At 38.6% G+C, this 21,222-nt stretch overlaps 1 protein-coding gene across 3 annotated transcripts in view; it reads right to left on the bottom strand.

Moving 5' to 3' along the window:
• Positions 1 to 17,002, bottom strand: part of fhit (fragile histidine triad diadenosine triphosphatase) — a 280,831-nt gene extending 263,829 nt beyond the window's left edge. The window contains exon 1 of one of the 3 annotated variants that reach the window (XM_062037902.1): positions 16,987 to 17,002. The gene's annotated coding sequence lies outside the window, so the exon portion shown is untranslated. Of the gene's footprint in view, positions 1 to 16,922; positions 16,957 to 16,986 lie in introns of those variants that run through there. The other 2 variants (XM_062037903.1, XM_062037904.1) reach the window with 2 other exon arrangements.
• Between the last annotated feature and the right edge of the window lie 4,220 nt (positions 17,003 to 21,222).

Genomic DNA, 21,222 nt, shown 5'->3' with positions numbered 1-21,222 from the left:
ATATTCATATTCTAGTTGAAAACAGCCCTGTGAGGAATTTATAGTAAAGTTCATAAAAAGTTAATAGAATTAAAATTGATGGAGAATGTCAGACTATTTCATTCAGAAAGACTGTAGGTTAGCTAGCTCATTTAAAATATCCTAAACTTTTTTTTGACCCTGCCTCTTAAAAGAATCGGAGTCGAGAATCGTCAGGAATCGGAATCGAAACAAAGAATCGGAATCGGAATCGGAATCGTTCGAATTCAAACGATACCCAACCCTAGACATCACCAATGGCTTTCTTACTGCAGTGGACTCAGGATTAATCTCTATCCTCATCCTCTAGGACCTGAGTGCAAAATTTGACACCAATCTTCCTCAATAGACCCTCATTCACTGACATCACAAGCAGTCATCATAGGTGTACCTCAGAGATCTGTTGTGGGGCCCCTATCGTCGCCCTCCTACCCCTTGGCTCTATCTTCTGCAATGTTCCTAAAAATCTATCAATAAACCTGTTCTGCTTCTTTCATATTTGCAATATTAACCAACACCGCCTCGCTCTAACTGTCCACGCTGCTTGCATTCTTGTTCACAGTCTGGTTGCCACCCGCATATATTACTACAACTCCCTCCTCTTTGGGGTCCCCCAGAAGTGCCTCCATAACTCTGTTGCCAGGATCAAACCCGGAACCCCTCGTTCCATCATTTCATGCCCATCCTACACAAAACGTTGACGATTAGACGGTGGATTTGTGCGTTTGAGCGTTGCTCAGAGACGAATGCCATCGCCGAAAATTACGGAGGAAGTTCCGGGCACTGGATAAAGTTGGAGTTTAAATGACATTCAGACTTTACTTAAATCAATAACGGAGCAGCATCTTCTCATCCAGAAACAACAATACCGGAAATGTGTCCCATGAAAAACAGTCCGACTGGAACTCTAATAACTAAAGTTCCTTGGGTGAATAATATAAATTCACTACACCGGTATGTTTTAGCGCTTTCATGGCGAGTTTACTGACAGATATAAGTAAGAACTTTACACAACTTTATATTAGAAATGGAAACAGCGGAGGATATTTTCAACGGAACATATACAATGTTGGTGTTGTTTACTTGAGTTATATTGACGTGGCTCACTAGTGCAAAACCGTCCAAACCAGAACTCTCTAATAACTAAAGTTCCGTGGGTGAATAACGTAAACCCACTACAAAGGTATGTTTTAGCGCTTTCATAGCTAGATATAAGTTAGAACTTTACGCTACCGTATTTTTCAGATAATAAATCGCAGTTTTTTTTCATAGTTTGGCCATGGGTGCGACATATACTCCGGAGAGACTTATGTGTGAAATTATTAACACATTACCGTAAAATATCAAATAATATTATTTATCTAATTCACGGAAGAGACAAAGCAAACGTCAGCAATCGTCACACACACGTCAACCAATAAGAATTCAGCAGGGGAGGGTCATGGCAGAAGTGCATTGTGGGTCATGGGATGCTAACTGCTATATGCTATATGCTACTGCCATAGCTAATAAAATTAATCATTTAAAAAAAAAACTGAGAAGCGCTGAACAAAAAGGAAATCATATACTGCAGATTACAAGCCGGACGTAGTGAAATATGCAGCAGAAAACGGCGATCGAGCAGCAAAAAGAAAGGACGCTAGCGGCGCAAACCAGGAGCGACAACGAGGAAGAAGATTTCATGGGATTTAGCAATCAGGAGTGACAGATCTATATATTTGAATGACTCTTACCATAATATGTTACGTTAACATACCAGGCACGTTCTCAGTTAGTTATTTATGTGTCAAATAATGTACACTTATTCAGCCTGTTGTTCACTATTCTTTATTTATTTTAAATTGCCTTTCAAATGTTTTTTCTCGAGTGCGACGTAACTATGTTTTTTTTCCTTCTTTACTATGCATTTTCGGCCGGTGCGACGTATACTCCGGAGCGATTTATAATCCGAAAAATACGGTACTTTATACAAACCCCGTTTCCATATGAGTTGGGAAATTGTGTTAGAAGTAAATATAAACGGAATACAATGATTTGCAAATCCTTTTCAAGCCATATTCAGTTGAATGCACTACAAAGACAAGATATTTGATGTTCAAACTCATAAACTTTTTTTTTTTTTTTGCAAATAATAATTAACTTATAATTTCATGGCTGCAACACGTGCCAAAGTAGTTGGTAAGGGCATGTTCACCACTGTGTTACATGGCCTTTCCTTTTAACAACACTCAGTAAACGTTTGGGAACTGAGGAGACACATTTTTTAAGCTTCTCAAGCGGAATTCTTTACCATTCTTGCTTGATGTACAGCTTAAGTTGTTCAACAGTCCGGGGGTCTGCGTTGTGGTATTTTAGGCTTCATAATGCGCCACACATTTTCAATGGGAGACAGGTCTGGACTACAGGCAGGCCAGTCTAGTACCCGCACTCTTTTACTATGAAGCCACGTTGATGTAACACGTGGCTTGGCATCGTCTTGCTGAAATGAGCAGGGGCGTTCATGGTAACGTTGCTTGGATGGCAACATATGTTGCTCCAAAACCTGTATGTACCTTTCAGCATTAATGGCGCCTTCACAGATGTGTAAGTTACCCATGTCTTGGGCACTAATACACCCCCATACCATCACAGATGCTGGCTTTACAACTTTGCGCCTATAACAATCCGGATGGTTATTTTCCTCTTTGGTCCGGAGGACACAACGTCCACAGTTTCCAAAAACAATTTGAAATCTGGACTTCTCAGACCACAGAACACTTTTCCACTTTGTATCAGTCCATCTTAGATGAGCTCAAGCCCAGCAAAGCCGACGGCGTTTCTGGGTGTTGTTGATAAACGGTTTTCGCCTTGCATAGGAGAGTTTTAACTTGCACTTACAGATGTAGCGACCAACTGTAGTTACTGACAGTGGGTTTCTGGAGTGTTCCTGAGCCCATGTGGTGATATCCTTTACACGCTGATGTCGCTTGTTGATGCAGTACAGCCTGAGGGATCAAAGGTCACGGGCTTAGCTGCTTACGTGCAGTGATTTCTCCAGATTCTCTGAACCCTTTGATGATATTACGGAGCGTAGATGGTGAAATCCCTAAATTCCTTGCAATAGCTGGTTGAGAAAGGTTTTTGTTAAAGTGTTCAACAATTTGCTCACGCATTTGTTGACAAAGTGGTGACCCTCGCCCCATCCTTGTTTGTAAATGACTGAGCATTTCATGGAATCTACTTTTATACCCAATCATGGCACCCACCTGTTCCCAATTTGCCTGTTCACCTGTGGGATGTTCCAAATAAGTGTTTGATGAGCATTCCTCAACTTTATCAGTATGTATTGCTACCTTTCCCAACTTCTTTGTCACGTGTTGCTGGCATCAAATTCTAAAGTTAATGATTATTTGCAAAAAAAAAAAAGTTTATCAGTTTGAACATCAAATATGTTGTCTTTGTAGCATATTCAACTGAATATGGGTTGAAAATGATTTGCAAATCATTGTATTCCGTTTATATTTACATCTAACACAATTTCCCAACTCATATGGAAACAGGGTTTGTAATTTATCAATAATAATATGGTTCTGTAACTGTCAATACAATTAAAGTGCAAATAAAATACAGCTTCACTCCTTTAGTCATAATGTTTGCGCTTGAGAAACCTCTTTAGGATTTTAGCTCCAGACCTCTTATGTTTGATATTGTCATTACTGTCACAAGTGGTGGAAAAGTGTATTAAAACTGAGCAAAGCTTTCCCTCCCCATGTCTTTTTATTTATGACAGGGAGAATATTAATTATGTCATTACAGAATAGTCAGCCTCGATTTGACTTTCATCACGTCAGAATTAACTTTACAAAAATTTGAAGTCATGCAACATCTACTTTACACACACAATTAAAGCCTAAACTAGAATTGTTTTTCATTTAAACAACTTTAGTTTTTGTTTTTTTTGCAACATATTAAAATAAAACCATGCCTGGCTTGTTTTCATTTAAATCACAGGTGTAAAACTCAAGACCCAGGGGCCAGATCTGGCGCGCCACATCATAGTATGTGGCCTATGAAAGTCTGGAAACAATATGTTGATAAAGTACTTTATTTTTCTCCATTTTGCCAGAAGAAATACAAGCACTGCATGCAGTTGCATATATTTTAAATTTTAATACTATCTAATAATGCAACACATATATTTTTGTTAAAAAAAATAAATACTTAAATATTGTTAGACTTTTGATTTTAAAGCAAGTCGTCAATCAAATTGTATGCTGTAAAAATGACACACACAAAAAATCCCGTCTCTGTCGCCAAAATGTTACCTTAAAAAATAGTGGTCACATTTTCCATTTACAGTGATAAACTGTAAAAAATAAATATAATTAAATTAAATTTTTAAAAAAACTTTGATTTTATGGTAAAAAATAAACATACAACAAAAAAACCTGGCAACTCAGTTGCTAGAATTTTACCGTAAAAAAATAGTCCTAGAGTTTTTTTTCCCCATTGTAAAAAGGACAAACAGATTTTAGGGTAAAATTTGGGCGACTGAGCTACCATTTGTTTTACCGAAAAATCTACAGATTATAGATCAATAATCAAATGCATAGTTAATTGTGTAACAATATCATGAGGAAAATCCTTATACTTTTATACTCATATATAATTTACTGTTACAAATGGCCCTCTAAGGCAGTGGTCCCCAACCACCGGGCTGCGGACCGATTGGTACCGGGCCGCGCAAGAAATTTAAAAAAAAAATATATATATATATATATTTTTTTTTTTGTTAAATTAAATCAACATAAAAAACACAATATATACATATTGTGTATGTGTATGTCAATATAGATCAATACAGTCTGCAGGGATACAGTCCGTAAGCACACATGATTGTATTTCTTTATGATGAAAAAAAAATAAATAAATAAAATAAAATCCCACCCCCGGTCCGTGGGACAAATTTTCAAGCGTTGACCGGTCCCCAGCTACAAAAAGGTTGGGGACCACTGCTCTAAGGGCAGCAATAACTGAGATGTGGCCCTCCATGAAAACGAGTTTGACACCCCAAAAAACCCTAAAATTATTTACATTTTAAATAATTGTTGTTGTTTTTTTTGTTTGTTTTTATTTTGAATAATTTTAGTGGTTTTTTTGGCTACAAAACCATGTCTTCTTTTTTAACATTTTTATTTATTTTTTAACACGTAACTTCTTTATAAAAATGTATTGTTTTCTTTTCAGCGTTTCCTTCATAAATGTTATGATGCAAGTCATGTTTTTTTTTGTTTTAAATACAACCCAGGCCTTTAAAAAAAAAAAAAAAAAAAGTCTGGATCTGTAGAAACACTTCTTCCCACAAGCCATCACCATCCTGAATGCACACATACACTAAAGCACTTTAGTTATAATTATTTCATGTGCAATCACAACATCTATTTTAACTCATCATAATAAATGCAGTATTCGGTTTTGTTGTTCGTTTGCTATGCAAACAGCTTGCCAGATGCATCATTATTTATATTTCATAATGTGTGGGCTGGGTTATTTTGTTGTGCATTCATATTACTAAACAAGCACACTGACGGAGCCCTTGCAGACGGTGCATGGTTTGGTCATTGTGTTTTTGTTTCATGAAAGGGAATTGAAAAACAAAAAATGATTGGTACATTTTGAAATATAAGGATAACAATTAAAAACAAATAGTTATTTTTCAGTTTCGAAGAGCCATAACTACATAAATAAATCAACCACAATTAATTTACACAGCCCTTAATCACACGTGCATCAAAGGGCTTCACAAACCACCACATCCCCTGATCTGAAACCACATCTACTACATCTAAAAAAAGGTTTCATTTTCATTTCATATTGAAAAACTGAAAATATATACAGTCGCGATCAAAAGTTTACATACACTTGTAAGTTTCCAATCATTTCTACAACTCTTATTTTTTTGTGCTAGAGTGATTGGAGCACATACTTGTTGGTCACAAAAAACATTCATGAAGTTTGGTTCTTTTATGAATTTATTATGGGTCTACTGAAAATGTGACCAAATCTGCTGGGTCAAAAGTATACATACAGCAATGTTAATATTTGCTTACATTTCCCTTGGCAAGTTTCACTGCAATAAGGCGCTTTTGGTAGCCATCCACAAGCTTCTGGCAAGCTTCTGGTTGAATTTTTGAACCAATCCTCTTGACAAAATTGGTGAAGTTCAGCTAAATGTGTTGGTTTTCTGACATGGACTTGTTTATTCAGCATTGTCCACACGTTTCAGTCAGGACTTTGGGAAGGCCATTCTAAAACCTTAATTCTAGCCTGATTTAGCCATTCCTTTACCACTTTTGACGTGTGTTTGGGGTCACTGTCCTGTTGGAACACCCAACTGCGCCCAAGACCCAACCTCCGGGCTGATGATTTTAGGTTGTTCTGAAGAATTTGGAGGTAATCCTCCTTTTTCATTGTCCCATTTACTCTCTGTAAAGCACCAGTTCCATTGGCAGCAAAACAGGCCCAAAGCATAATACTACCACCGCCATGCTTGACGGTAGGTAAGGTGTTCCTGGGATTAAAGGCCTCCCCTTTTCTTCTGCAAACATATTGCTGGGTATTGTGGCCAAACAGCTCAATATCTGTTTCATCTGACATCACATGGACAAAGATAAGACCTTCTGGAGGAAAGTTCTGTGGTCAGATGTGCTCCAATCACTCTATCACAAAAAAATAAGAGTTGTGGAAATTGGAAACTCAAGACAGCCATGACATTATGTTCTTTACAAGTGTATGTAAACTTTTGATCGCGACTGTGTATGTATTTTTCATATTCCTGAACAATAAGTTGCTATTTAAAGGGGAACAGCACTTTTTTTTTTCAATTTTGCCTTTAATTCACAATTTGTATGTAAGACAAGAACATGTTTTTCTTTTTCGTATTCATCTATACATTTTAGCAAAATTCAGCTCAAAATGGAGTCAATGGGAGATACTCAATTCCGCCCAAAGAGCCCTCTACATAAATAACCGTCCAAAAACCGCCAACTATACTCCATCTTGTGACCTGAATATAAACTAAGTATTAGCGATATTGTTTTCATAAGCACTAACGCAGACAATCTATGCTTAACGATGCATTGATCACTGAGAGTTAACTCGCTTATGCTGCTTTATTGACATATTTAGCTAGTGACCAGTGATAAAAGTTAATTACTTTTTGTTAACCCATCGCAAGTATTGTAATGAATTCTTTATCTAAACAGGAAGCTATGAACATCTCATCAGTTGGCATCCCAGTGAGAGCAGACATTGTACAGTAAGTGGATATTTTATTACTACTTAGTTTATTTAATTCAGCACTTAGCAAACCTTTGTATTTCACTAAAGCTTAATCTGTTTAGCACACAACTTCTATAACACTTGTAACTCATCCTCCTTATACTCAGGCTCAAAAATATTAAATTCAGTTTTGTCATTCGTCCCAAAGTAGTCTTTGTTGTCTCTCATGAAGTACAGCATCCTGTGAGTAGCAGGTTTGCTGTTGTTTAAGGAAAACGTGAGCGTTGAGATACTTCTGTGAATTTAATAAGCCGCCGAATGCTTAGAAAGTGGCAAAATATGTAAACATTATGCTATTATGAATGTCCCTGTTACTACATGACAGTGTGTATATAAAATGTGTGGATGTCTTTGAATGCACTGTATAGGTGGAATAGAGCGAATCCCATTGACTCCATTGTTAGCTGACTTTATTTACGATTTAGATTGCATTTATGTTCTTGACTTACATAAAAATTGTGAATAAGCAAAATGCCCACCCCCCCAAAAAAGTGCATTTCCTATAAGGCACTAACTTGTATTGGCCTGTAGGTTTTGAAATAGCAATTAGTAAAAATAAAATACTGTTTTTGCTGACTCATTATTTTTTGTTATGTGAAACATAAAATTTAAATCTAATAGACTTTTCGATGTAATTATTGCTCTTCCACACAGAATGTGTTTAGTGTAGTTTTGGTCATTCTATTTGCTTTGCATGAATGTGAATTGAAAAATATTATTATTATTATTTGAATTTTATATTTTGAAATACACATATAAATATAAATATATATATATATATATATATATATATATATATATATATATATATATATATATATATATATATATATATAACGTTTTATTTTGATGTTACAGTTCATAAAACAAGAAAAAATTGTCAGCAGAAACAAAACAACTGACCAAAAAAGTGTGTTTTTTTTCTTCCCTATTCTGACGTCTTTGAATATAAAAAAAATCAATCAATCAATGTTTATTTATATAGCCCTAAATCACAAGTGTCTCAAAGGGCTGCACAAGCCACAACGACATCCTCGGTACAGAGCAAATATTTGCTGTTGGTCCAATTTTTTTTTTTTTTTTAGATTTTTGTTATATGTAATGTGTGATGTTACATACGTATATATTTACTCCTTTTTGAAAATAAGTGAACTTTACACTTCTGTACAGTACTTTAAATAGAACAATGAACATGTAATGTCATTAAAAATAATTGACAGTGATATTTATTGTTAAACTGTAGGATTTGCTGTCACAAATATATCACGTCAGCCTTTCCATAGCTTGTTTGAGGAAACTGTGTAAGAAATATTCAATTGTAATTTTTGACTCTTTAGTAAGTAAATACAAATATTAGATTACTTTTAAGATGAGCTTTAGTGGTAAAATAACTGTTTAAAAAAACGTTTAGAAATGAGCCAGTTTACCTGACACACTGCCTTTTAAAATAAACATCAGGACATTTTATAGCATATTTTAAGTGCTCATAAAACACATATATATATATATATATATATATATATATATATATATATATATATATATATATATATATATATATATATATATATATTGAAAGATGTATATATATCTTCATATATCCATATTTTGTGTTACTTATTAATTTTCATAGTCATATTACATATAGCTAATGTTCCATATTGTACTCTTTGCTTTTCTTTTCATCCCATGACAAAGTGCTCGCACTTGGGCCGGCCTTGAAGTAGAAGGCAGAGAGGAGGAATTCCTCCTTCCTGTGCTTCCCAGGCCGACTCAAGATAAGAGACAATGAGCATGTGTTTGAGGTGAGACAAGTGAGGGCGGGGGGAGATACTGAAGAGGAGAGGGCTTTCCGGGAAGTTTTCAGATCAACTGAGGCTGCGCATTTGTATGTGTTGTTCGAGGCTGGTCTCATTATTGCCAAAGCTTTGACAATAAAATTACAAAATACCTATTATGTGCTTGGTGGTACGTTTGAGTTCAGTTGATATGTCATTAAGGAACTTGGGACTGACCAGCGTTTTACATCCCACTTGGAGGAACATCTGGTCAAACGCAACAATTTGGGGGCTTCGTCCGAGATGACACGCTGACAATTGGACCTTCTCTTGCAATCTTCTGGACAGACTCACATGGCCAAAACATAATTCAAGGTAAGCAGAACCTTTCTTTTTAGATAAAATCTGCATTAGGAGTCTGCCCAGAAGTCTGTAAGTTAAACACTGCTTTGTACCCCAGACACAGAATGGTGATTTTGATAGATTGATTGCATTTTTGCCGAGCCTGCCATTGCATTAAAATTGTAAATAAGTGGTCAACTCACGTCATTGTGTCTCGATTACCGTGACGGGCAGTTTCATTGACGAGTGAACTAATAGTTGGGTGTGGCTCACCCTGGGTAGTTGGTCGCCGCCTAAAAGAGTAACGGGTTGGATGCCCATCATATGGTACAGTAAATACTCCCCGGTTGTGAGATCCCTGTTGACATTTTTATGTGCACACAAATTAAGGATGGGTCGGAGGCCATTTGTAAAATACAATAAATACTCCCTGGTTGCGAGTTCCCTACGGCATTAACGTGTGCGTTAAAATTAAGAAACGTACGGGAGGAGGCCCTTCTGTACCATATGATAAATTCCACGGCTGGAGGCCATTTGTAATAAATACAATAAAGATTCCCCGGTTGTGAGGTCCCGGCGACACTTTAGTGTGCGCTAAAATTAAGGAAAAATAGACACAATGGCCAAGGAGTGTGACAGAAAAGAATGTGATGACGGCTGGGGAAAATGTGATGAATCATTACTGTTTAATAATCCATTGAATGCACTGTTGTCGACAATGGAATTAGCAGGTAAAGTTTAAAAAGAAAAAAAAAAAAAAAAAGAAAAAAAAAAAAAAGAAAGAAAAGAGAACGTTCCTTGAAAGGGTTAAGAGGGAGTTTACAATACTCGAAAAGTTGTGAACTCAAACGTCTGGTAAAATAAAAAATAAAATAAAAAAGTAACTGGAAGTTTTATGGTAAAGTGAAACGCAGAGAGAGTGCTTACGTGTGCGTGGGTGTGTGTGCGTAGGGCTGTAGGCACTTGCTTGTGTGTGCGTGAGTGCTTACACGTGCATGTGTGTGTGGGTGCGCTGGTGAAAATGGTCAAGAAAAAAAAAAAAGGGCAGGGTTGGTGCTCGAGAATTTAAGAGTTTAGCGTATGATAAAAGTAAACGGGGATTACGTGGAAAAACGAAATGCAGCAAAAGAAGCGATGATTAATGAGACAAATAGGACAGACTAGACTGATTGGTGTTTTGCCTGCCGCGCATGCGCAAGACAATTCAAACGACCCGCCCAGACTTTGACTAGGCCACCGCCTCCTACTCCAGTGAGAAGGAGAGAGAGAGAAAAAGAGAGCAGGTGAAGGAAGATTGAGGGTGAAGAGGATGGTTTGAGAAAATATGGGAAAAGGATGTTTATAACCTTACGTTATGTGAATGGTTTCTAGGAGAACAGAAAATAGAAACATTGTGTGAAGTGTAAGGAAGAGATGGATACAGGATGTTGTTTGTAAAGGAAAACGAAAGTGAAAAAAAGATGAGAAAGTGACAAATGAAGGTATTCGTAAATGGTATGCTGTTGATTGTGGTTAGCTGCAAGTTTGTTTATTTGTTTGTTTGTTTAGTTGTTTGAATGAAATGGGAAGAAATCAATAGGAGACTTTAGAAGCATTTTGTATCGTTGTGTTTCCACACAAGATGGCAAAAATACAGAACAACAAGTAGGATTAATGGCTGAATCTTCGACCTCACCGATAACACCATACGTTACAAACATAGCTACTGCTATGCGCAGTCTCTTTCCTCAAGATGAGGATGATAAGGCTAATGACAGAGCAGCAAGGAAGCAACTCCTTAATTTACAGATCGCTGAAAATAAAAGGTTAAAAGAACCAAAAGGTCAAAGATCAGCTAGGATATATTCAGCAGTGGGTGACCTTGCTTTTGAGTTCCAACAGGTGGAGGAAAGAATCCTCAACAGACGTGCGACCAGACGGTTGGACTCGGGTGGTGGACAACACGATGCTTCAAAGCCAGTCCGGGGTGGAAACTGTTTCGGCTGTGACCAGCCTGGTCACTGGAGTCGTGAACATTTTCGAACGGGAAAGGTTCCGTAGTGCCAACAAACGAACACAAAAGCGTGGCAAAGGACGCCCACCGCAGGAGCCCCAGCAGGAGATACAGACTGGCCCCCTGCTGGACATGAGTGTCAACGACAATGTTATCAGTTCGTGATTGACACTGGCGCCACCCATTCGATTCTGAATGCAGAGGTACCAAAGAAACTGTGTGCTTCCTCTTTAAAGGTCGAAGGCTTCACTGGGGTCACAAGGTTACCTGTCACCAAACCACTTCCGGTTCAGATTGCTGGACCTCCTTTACAGACTGTACCCTGACATTCAAATCGCACAGAAGGAACATTCCTGGTGTTACCTGACGGCTTAACCACCAAGCTGCGACACCACTACCAAGGCTCCTACCACAGCCTGAAACAACAGGAATGGCTGACATCCAACTGCTCTAACAGTGAAAACCCTGACTGGCTGAGATGCTTCCGTGTGTTCTGCCACCCGACTCGCCATATGTTATGATCACCAGTTAGACACTCATAACAGGAGACCTTTAACTCCTCTGTATATTTATATATGTTGGAACTCAAGGTGTGGTTGCTCATGTTGACCTATCTTTGCAACAGCTAGCATGGTATAAGATGGACACAATTGTGTCCCACATTGTTCACTTGCTCTCTGTCTCGCCTACAAAACCAAAGAACTTAGGTCCAATGATAAGACACGGCGTAGCTGCCAAACATTACACCGACACCCAAATACCACATTTTCAATTGTTTAGGTTTAGCACATAGTTGTGTTAAACACATAACTATGGGCTGCACTTTAGACACCTGTAGGCTACGAGGAGCTAGCAGCTACACAACAGCTGAGCTAAAACGACACATTACACATTTAAGCATATCAAATAATTATAGTTGCTCATTACATACACAAAGTTGCCATGGCAGAAGTCTGATAGAAAGTATTCAGTAACAAACGTGTCCGCATCATTCGACTTTCTACAACATGAGCTTGACTTAATCAATTATTGGGGCCACCAGGTGTGGTAAAATTTCAAAATACTATTGCTAAAGCATCCACCATAAGGGTAGTATTTTTCTTGTATTTGTGACAATATAAATATGAGCATATGTTGTTACTTTCACCATATTGAATACGTTACATAAAAGTTAGGGTTTAGTTGAGTTGAGTTATTTGTGATATTGCTAAGGGGTCCCCTGCCCTAACAACACCCCCCAGTGGACCACAGAGGCTAAAGAGACTATCATTGACCTCAAACATGACTTGTCCTCCGCTACTTGGCTATTAGTTGACCTTTTTCTTAGATGTTTCTGAAAGTGATAGTATTACTAACACAGTCCTTTTTTCAGAAACAGAAGGGGGTGAGTGAGGGTAGATACAGACTCCTTGGAACAAAATCGACAATCATCCGACTCTGACACATTCCATAGTTTTAACATTTTTCCCGTGGGTAAGAAGTTATAACTAATTTTAATTTGAAAATAACGATTTTACACATCGATAGTACTTTAGTAAATCAAATTTAGAATATGGAGGAGGTGAGGGTGAACCATGTATAGTCTTTGATTTCACTGATATGATCAATACGGTACAAGGGAAAAGGTACGTACTGACTTGTGTTGACAATCACAGTGGTTGGCCGGAAGCAACAACAGCCTCAAAAGAGGATGCAACCAGTAATTAAATGACTTGTGAATGACCTAGTACCCCGACATGGTTTCCCCAAAAAGATTAGGTCAGACAACGGCAACCATTTAAAAAAAACAACAAAAAAAAACTCACTTAGCCTTGGTCGAAAAGGCTTTCGGACTAGAACACAGGTTTGGGGTACCATCCTGAGTCCCAAGGTAAGGTTGAAAGGATGGACCAGAACATTAAAAACTAATTGGCTAAAATCTGTGCACAGACCAAATTTAATTGGATTGACATGTTGCAATTAGCGTTAATGATCATTCGAAGGTCCGTGAATAAAACTGTTTTACCGCCCTTTGAGTTTTTTCACCCTATGAGCTGCATACAGGTCAGCCCAGGACCAGCAGCCGCCATGGAAGGAGGACTCAGCGTAAAACCAAAATGGTATTTTACACAAAAAATGCAGAATTTGTGTGCCAGTTCTTCTGTACAGATACGAGGATGACAGCCCGCCACTCCAGATTCCCTTCCGGCCGCTGAGAGGGTCAAGATCTAGGTCATCAAACGCAAGTGGACGGAGCCCAGGTGGACTGGTCCCTTCAAGGTCGTGGAACGGACGTCTCACGCCCTTCGACTAGCTGGTAAAGGGGACACCTGGTACCACCTCTCCCTCTGCACTCCTGCTGAAGAACCTGACAGATCACCAGCGGATATCATTGCTGACATAGCCACATCATCTGCCCCACTCGACCCCCTAGCAGTGCCTTTTGAGCCTGAGGCAGCTGAAGAAGAACGGGAGCAGAAAACGACTCATTTTTAGTGTGTGTGTTAACGAAGTAACACACATAAGGGGTGACCGTGCTAGTAACCTCTCCCCCTCTAGGTCATAGAAGAGCGAGGCTTTAATTACACACACATAATCCTACAGCCCAGAAGACGACGCTGAGAGAGAGATTTTCTACCTATATTACTCTTTTTAACTTCTATATTGTATATCCTTATTTGAGACCAGCCTTTATACTCGAAGTTATCCAATTTCTCTTGCTTGTTTTCAGCATAACTATCTGTGTCGTTATATTAAGTGAAAAGTTTGATGTTTATCCCCGTTTCGTTACCTGAATTACTCTGATTTTGATAGACGAAAAGCAGGATGTTACGCCCAGAAGTATTTCCTGACGGATTGGTGTTTAGGCTTGTTCTACTGTTCTTGTGCCTCAGTCCTTCCTTCCCGATGACAGTGACTGACAAGTGTCTTAGAACATACAGCGGACTTTAAATAGACTGGGTAAAAGGGGATAGCAATACTTATTTTTTGACCTGTGCAGTGTGATTAATTACGGGGGACACAATAGCTATTACCGTGGTAATAACCTCTATATTTGTGACGACTCAACCCTGAACCATTGGTGTCGGATGCAGACAACATACGCTGGTAAGTGGTGCCCATCGTCCCTTTTATGTTGTTTTGGGGGTTGACCTGACTGATACAGACTCTAAAGGAATTATTAAAATTAATGTCCTTGAGAGGGCGTTAACTACCTCTACACCCTCTGTAGCACCTAAAGTACCACTCCACCTTGGTGGTGTTTCAAAGGCTCTCACATCTGTGCGTGCTAATGACATCACCACCGAAGGCCTGGTAACTTTGACCTTAGGAGCGGGTACAGGTAAACCTGTGGCTCAGGTGGATGCCAAAACCTGGGTGACTGTGTTGCTTGTTCCGCTGGACGTCCTTTTCCCCACACTTACCCCGCCCCTTTTAAGTTGACTGACATAAATGGCTCAAACTGTCTTATTTCCTTGTTCTCTGAACCCATGCCACCGGGGTGCGATTTGTTGGCTAGTGTGTACCCTCCTGTTGACAATTCCACCCGACTTCTTCCATTTGTGGCCCAAAAGCTGAATTACACATGTTTTCAATTCAAAGGACCCTCTTCGTCCCCCAACAAATTGGGTGACATTAACCCTTCCTGATGCACCACACTGATAGATGGCTCAAGGATAGGCCCTTGGGCACGAGCTGACTTATTCTGGTATTGTGGGGAGCACAGATTGTACATTAGAATCCCAACGTTATCCGTAGGGCTTTGTGCTATGGTTAGACTGGTGACCCCACTCACCCTAGTGGGTACCAAATTAACTCCCCTTGTAACTCCTGTCTCAGCGGCCTCTCTAACTTCTTGCCGATGCCGCCATGTTTTATCTCGGAGGAGTGTAAAGGGCTCCTTTGATCTGATGAGAAACCCTGATGGTGTTTACTTTGATGCAATTGGACAACCAAGAGGGGTCCCCTCACAACACAAATTGTGGTGTGAATCCCGTGCAGGTTTCGAGAACCTTCCTATCATTGGTGCTATTTTCCCTGTGACTGCTACTAAAAATGTAGAACGCATTAACTATGTTTTTTATAATCTGTTGAGACTGACCAACCTGACTCGTGACGCCGTTGAGGGACTTGCTGAACAACTTGCCCCGACCTCCCTCATGGCCATCCAGAACCGCATAGCCCTTGACCGCATCCTAGCCAAGGAAGAAGGTGTGTGTGTGCAATGTTTGGTGACCAATGCTGTACCTTCATTCCTAACAATGCTGCCCCCGATGGCTCGGTCCAGAGCGCCTTAGAAGGCCTCAGAGCCTAAGAACTTACTGAAGTTTCCGGTGTCTCTGACCCCTTTAAAGATTGGCTTCATAACACCTTTGGCAGGTGGTCTGACCTAATTAAGTCGGGCCTGGTCTCCATTGGAGTTTTCTTGGCCGTCATAACCTCATGCGGATGCTTTATTGCCCCTTGTGCTAGGTCTCTATGCACCCGCATCATTGTTAGAGCTGTCAAAGGTCAACCCCACCCTGGTTCTGGGCTTGCTATGTCACTGAAGGGGGTCAAGCATAGTGGTGACTTTCAGGGACTGTTAGTTTCCTTCCCTGACAATGACGACATTAACGTTGACTCCCTCCTTCTCTCTCCCATGTAACTATGGTTTGATTGTTTATCGATAGCTTGCTCGAAAACCAAAACAGCACCTACTTTAATGTAGGGCGTGCTTTAGAGGTGTTGCTCTCGTAGGAGAGATCTTTTGGATAAGATCTGAAGGGGGAATTGAAAGATGTATATATATCTTCATATATCCATATTTTGTGTTACTTATTAATTTTCATAGTCATATTACATATAGCTAATGTTCCATATTGTACTCTTTGCTTTTCTTTTCATCCCATGACAAAGTGCTCGCACTTGGGCCGGCCTTGAAGTAGAAGGCAGAGAGGAGGAATTCCTCCTTCCTGTGCTTCCCAGGCCGACTCAAGATAAGAGACAATGAGCATGTGTTTGAGGTGAGACAAGTGAGGGCGGGGGGAGATACTGAAGAGGAGAGGGCTTTCCGGGAAGTTTTCAGATCAACTGAGGCTGCGCATTTGTATGTGTTGTTCGAGGCTGGTCTCATTATTGCCAAAGCTTTGACAATAAAATTACAAAATACCTATTATGTGCTTGGTGGTACGTTTGAGTTCAGTTGATATGTCATTAAGGAACTTGGGACTGACCAGCGTTTTACATCCCACTTGGAGGAACATCTGGTCAAACGCAACAATTTATATATATATATATATATATATATATATATAAAACACGTGACTACTACGTTGATAAAACGTACACAACAGAAGTAAACAATAAACACACCAACTGGTCTCATACAAAGTGCAGTCATATTGTACGTTATGCAGCTCATAAATCACAGAGTGTCCAGGACGCAGTATGATTATAAATAATCATTATAAAGGTTTAAAAAACTGAAAAACAACTACAGTTAAATTCACTTTTCGGTTGTAAAATGAAGAATGGACTTTACTTGAGCGACCGGCTCATGCGTTTGACACTTACCGTATATCCGGGAATGTGAGCAGTTGCACTGTTGCATTGTGGGTAGCGTAGTTATATGCCAGATGTGTTCGCTTTGAAAGCATTGAGTACTATAGTTATTAAACTACAAATCCCGAAAACAAACGTGATAAGATGGTGCGTTCAAATAACTCCGAGATTGTAGAGAACAAATAAATAAAAGGTAATACAAATTGTACACAACTTTAGTGCACATTACAAATAAAGAGAGTAGACTATTTACGAATTAGCACACATTGTTGTTTGATGAAGTTCTCCAACGGTTGCTGGTTGTGACGTATATTAAGAAAATAAAAGAAAATATTCTGATGCTATATACTGAGCCTGAAGTGCACTTGTGCCCAAGTTTTATTTGTGTTGGTGTAGTCTATTCATTATATGAAACAATAATCTGCATGAATGAGAATTTGGTACACATTGTCAAAAGAAAAAACTTAAATGTGGATGTTCTGTTCAAATGGCTTAGAGTGTATTGATCAGGATCAGCTTTAGCATCTTTAATTGCACTACATGTATTAAAGTTATATATGTTTTTTATTCAATGTCTTTTTTTCATTGGTATTCTTGACGATGACCTGATAGCAGGTTAAAATGATTGAACACATGTTGTAATAAACTTTGTTACATATTGCAAATGTTATCAAAAATGCAGGTGCTGCAGTTTTTGTTTTAATAAAATGTAACAATTTGATGCATTGTGTAAGAAACAATAAAATGTGATGCCTTATTTGGAAAAAAATATCAGAGCAACACAAAACATTTCATCTTCATTAGAAATAATTTGAAGGATTTAGTGGAATGTTTCATTGCCCAAAGCTAAATCAAATGTAACTGGACTTAGATTTAGACTTAGACTTCCTTTTATTGTCATTCAAATATGAACTTCACAGTACAGATAAGAACGGAATTTCGTTGCATTAGCTCGTTGTAGTGCAGGATAAAAGAGCAATAAGGTGCAGATATAAATAAATAGATTACTGTACAGATAAATATATTGCACTTTTGCATATGCATCCACGTTTATGGATGTATGTTATATTGTCTTTATAGTCCAGCGAGTAAATCTGTTTTTGGGAGGAATTGAGGGGATTATTATGATGCGTTCAAGAGTCTTATGGCCTGAGGGAAGATACTACTGATATCAATGGAAATGTGTTTGCCAGTTAGAGACAAACGTTACACTAATGAATTATTACTGACATGAAAATGTACACTGTACTGAAATGTTGGAGAGGTACATCATGTACTTTTCCCAATGTTTCCCACATTATATTAAAAATTAAAAAAAACTAATACAATCATGAAACAGAAAAAAATATCTAATCCATCAATTACAATGTGTGTTGTCTTTTCAAAAATGTGATGAAAATGTAAATATATAAGTAACATGTATTCAGTAACTCCAAAAAGTATTCGAAAACAAGCTTGACAGGCAGTTGTTATTTTTTGTATAAGTAAGTAAGTAAGTACATTTTACTTATAAAACGCTTTTCACAGATTAAAAAGAAAATCACATTGCTGTACAAAACTGTAGTAGAATTTCTGACCTTTGAACTATATTTCGTGTCTATTAAGAATGTCTGCTCATTTCATTTCTCTTCTATTCTATACCATTGAATAAACCAGATGTAGGACAAAGTTGAATATGAAGTTGTGCCGACCAGTCTACAAAATGTTTTGATTGTCTAAGCATGACTAAGGGATTCAAGGATGTTGCAAAACAAACATGTCGAAAACAACGGGACCTTGGGGCATGGGGAAACAGATAAAAATGGCCAGGAGACCAGGACTCTGGAAGATTGCTTGATTCGTGTGTCCTCCGGAGGACGTCTGTTTGTTTGCAGGGACAAAACAATCCAACTTATGCACTTTTGACTATGGGTAAATAAACTTTTTGTACTAAATGCACTTTTGTTGCTGTTTAAGCTTCGGACAATCCACTACAAAACATAGGTGAATTAAAACAACAATTAAATTAAAACCACAGGTGCAACATCATGAAAGGGATTTAAAAAAAGAAGAAGGTAAAAGTCCGTTAACTAAAAACTTTTCTAAAAAGCAAAGTCTTCAAACGTTTCGTGAAAGAGTCAAGACAGTCAAGCTCACAGAGGGACTGGTGCAAGTTTTTTCCAGAGTCTGGGGGCCAAAGCCTGGAATGGAGGGTTTCCCCGGGTTTTTTAATGAGTTTTAGGAATCTTTAGGAGACCCTCTGTACCGACTTTCAAGATGTGTCAACTGTCAAATACATGGACAATTAGCTAGAATGTAGATCCTAGCTGTCAAAGTAAATTCTCTATGGCAGTGTTTTTCAATCCCTGTGCCGAGATACAGTCTGGTGTGCCGTGGGAGATTATCTAATTTCACCTATTTGGGTTAAAAAAAAAATCTGCAAACCAGTAATTATAGTCTGCAAATTATGTGTTGTTGTTGAGTGTCGGTGCTGTCTAGAGCGCGGCAGAGTAACTGTTTAATACTCTTCCATATCAGTAGGTGGCAGCCGGTAGCTAATTGCTTTGTAGATGTCGGAAACAGTGGGAGGCAACATGCGGGTAAAAAGGTGTCTATTGCTTAAACCAAAAATAAACAAAAGGTGAGTGCCCCTAAGAAAAGGCATTGAAGCTTAAGGAAGGCTATGCAGAACGAAACTAAAACTGAACCGGCTACAAAGTAAACAAAAACAGAATGCTGGACGACAGCAAAGACTTACTGTGGAGCAAAGACGGCGTCCACAATGTACATCCGAACATGACATGACAATCAACAATGTCCCCACAAAGAAGGATAAAAACAACTGAAATATTCTTGATTGCTAAAACAAATTAGATGTGGGAAATATGAAGACATGAAACTGCTACAGGAAAATACCAAAAAAAGAGAAAAAGCCACCAAAATAGGAGCGCAAGACAAGAACTAAAACACTACACACAGGAAAACAGAAAGAAAGTCAAAATAAGTCACGGTGTGATCTGACAGGTCGTGACAGTACACTTACTTTGAGACAAGAGCTATATTGATGCATGGTTGGTTATGGTTTAAAGTCATATCCAACAATTGCCACTTTTTACTGTCAACTAAGTTTCGTTTTTTAATGATTTCTGCTGGTGCTGGATTTTTTCTACGAAAAAAATGTGCCTTGGCTCAAAAAAGGTTGAAAACCACTGATCTATGGCCCCCGGGATGACATTCGATTAGTATTAGAACCGGCCCGCAGGCCACAGCCGCCTGCTGCTGTTTCGCACGCACCAATACTCCTTTCCCCACAATGCAATGGTGGCCCGCAAACTCACAGCAGCGCCGCAAGTGGGCCTTGGCTTCATTATTCATCAGCATTCAGGGCAGATATCCTGCACTACCACGAGTTTATGTAACAAAATGTCGTTCTTATCTGTGCTGTAAAGTTCAAATTTGAAAGACAATAAAAAGGAAGTCTAAGTCTAAGATGTCAACTTTCAGCAATAATGGCTAAGGTGGACGGTGAGAACAGAAGGTTTCAAGCCAGAGTTCACAGAGGTAAAAGGCAAACCTGTGTGTCTTATGTGTGGAGAAAGTGTGGCTGTAATGAAAGAATATATTATCTAAGAAGGCAGTATGAAACACAAAGACAAGAATATGGACACGGAACAAAGGCTACAGAAAGTGGAAGAATTAAAACAAGGTCTTAAGTCCCGGCAGGCTCTGTTCACAAAAGCCACATCACAAAGCTATAGTGTCGTTTTGATAACTGACACCATGTTTAATTATAATTGTAATATTTGAATGATGATAAATTAATGTGTTGTGGCAGTATGCGGATTTCACCAATGCGGCGGTTTGTGGAACCAATCGGTTGCTTTTCCAAACTTTTTTAATAAACTGCCAACATTAGAATGCTAAACAGGGAGTGCTTAAAGTTGAATGGCTTTGTAAAAACACTGAGACTGTTATGTATGGGAGGAGTAGACGGCACAGACAACAAGGAGCATGGTTTAGCTCTATGTATTTATTATATATATTAACAATATATATAATAAAAAACAATAATATGAATAAACTAAGGAAATTAAGTGTGACAAAAATCCAAGAGTGTGTGTGTGTGTGTGTGTGTGTGTGTGTGTGTGTGTGTGTGTGTGTGTGTGTGTGTGTGTGTGTGTGTGTGTGTGTGTGTGTGTGTGTGTGTGTGTGTGTGTGTGTGTGTGTGTGTGGGACTATGTTTGGAGATTAGCTGTTGTGTGTTACCGG

This window comes from Entelurus aequoreus, linkage group LG26, assembly GCF_033978785.1.
Source record: "Entelurus aequoreus isolate RoL-2023_Sb linkage group LG26, RoL_Eaeq_v1.1, whole genome shotgun sequence".
NCBI classification, from domain to species: domain Eukaryota; kingdom Metazoa; phylum Chordata; class Actinopteri; order Syngnathiformes; family Syngnathidae; genus Entelurus; species Entelurus aequoreus.
Note: the sequence above shows the minus strand (reverse complement) of the source record. Positions and strands in the feature narration are given on the sequence as shown.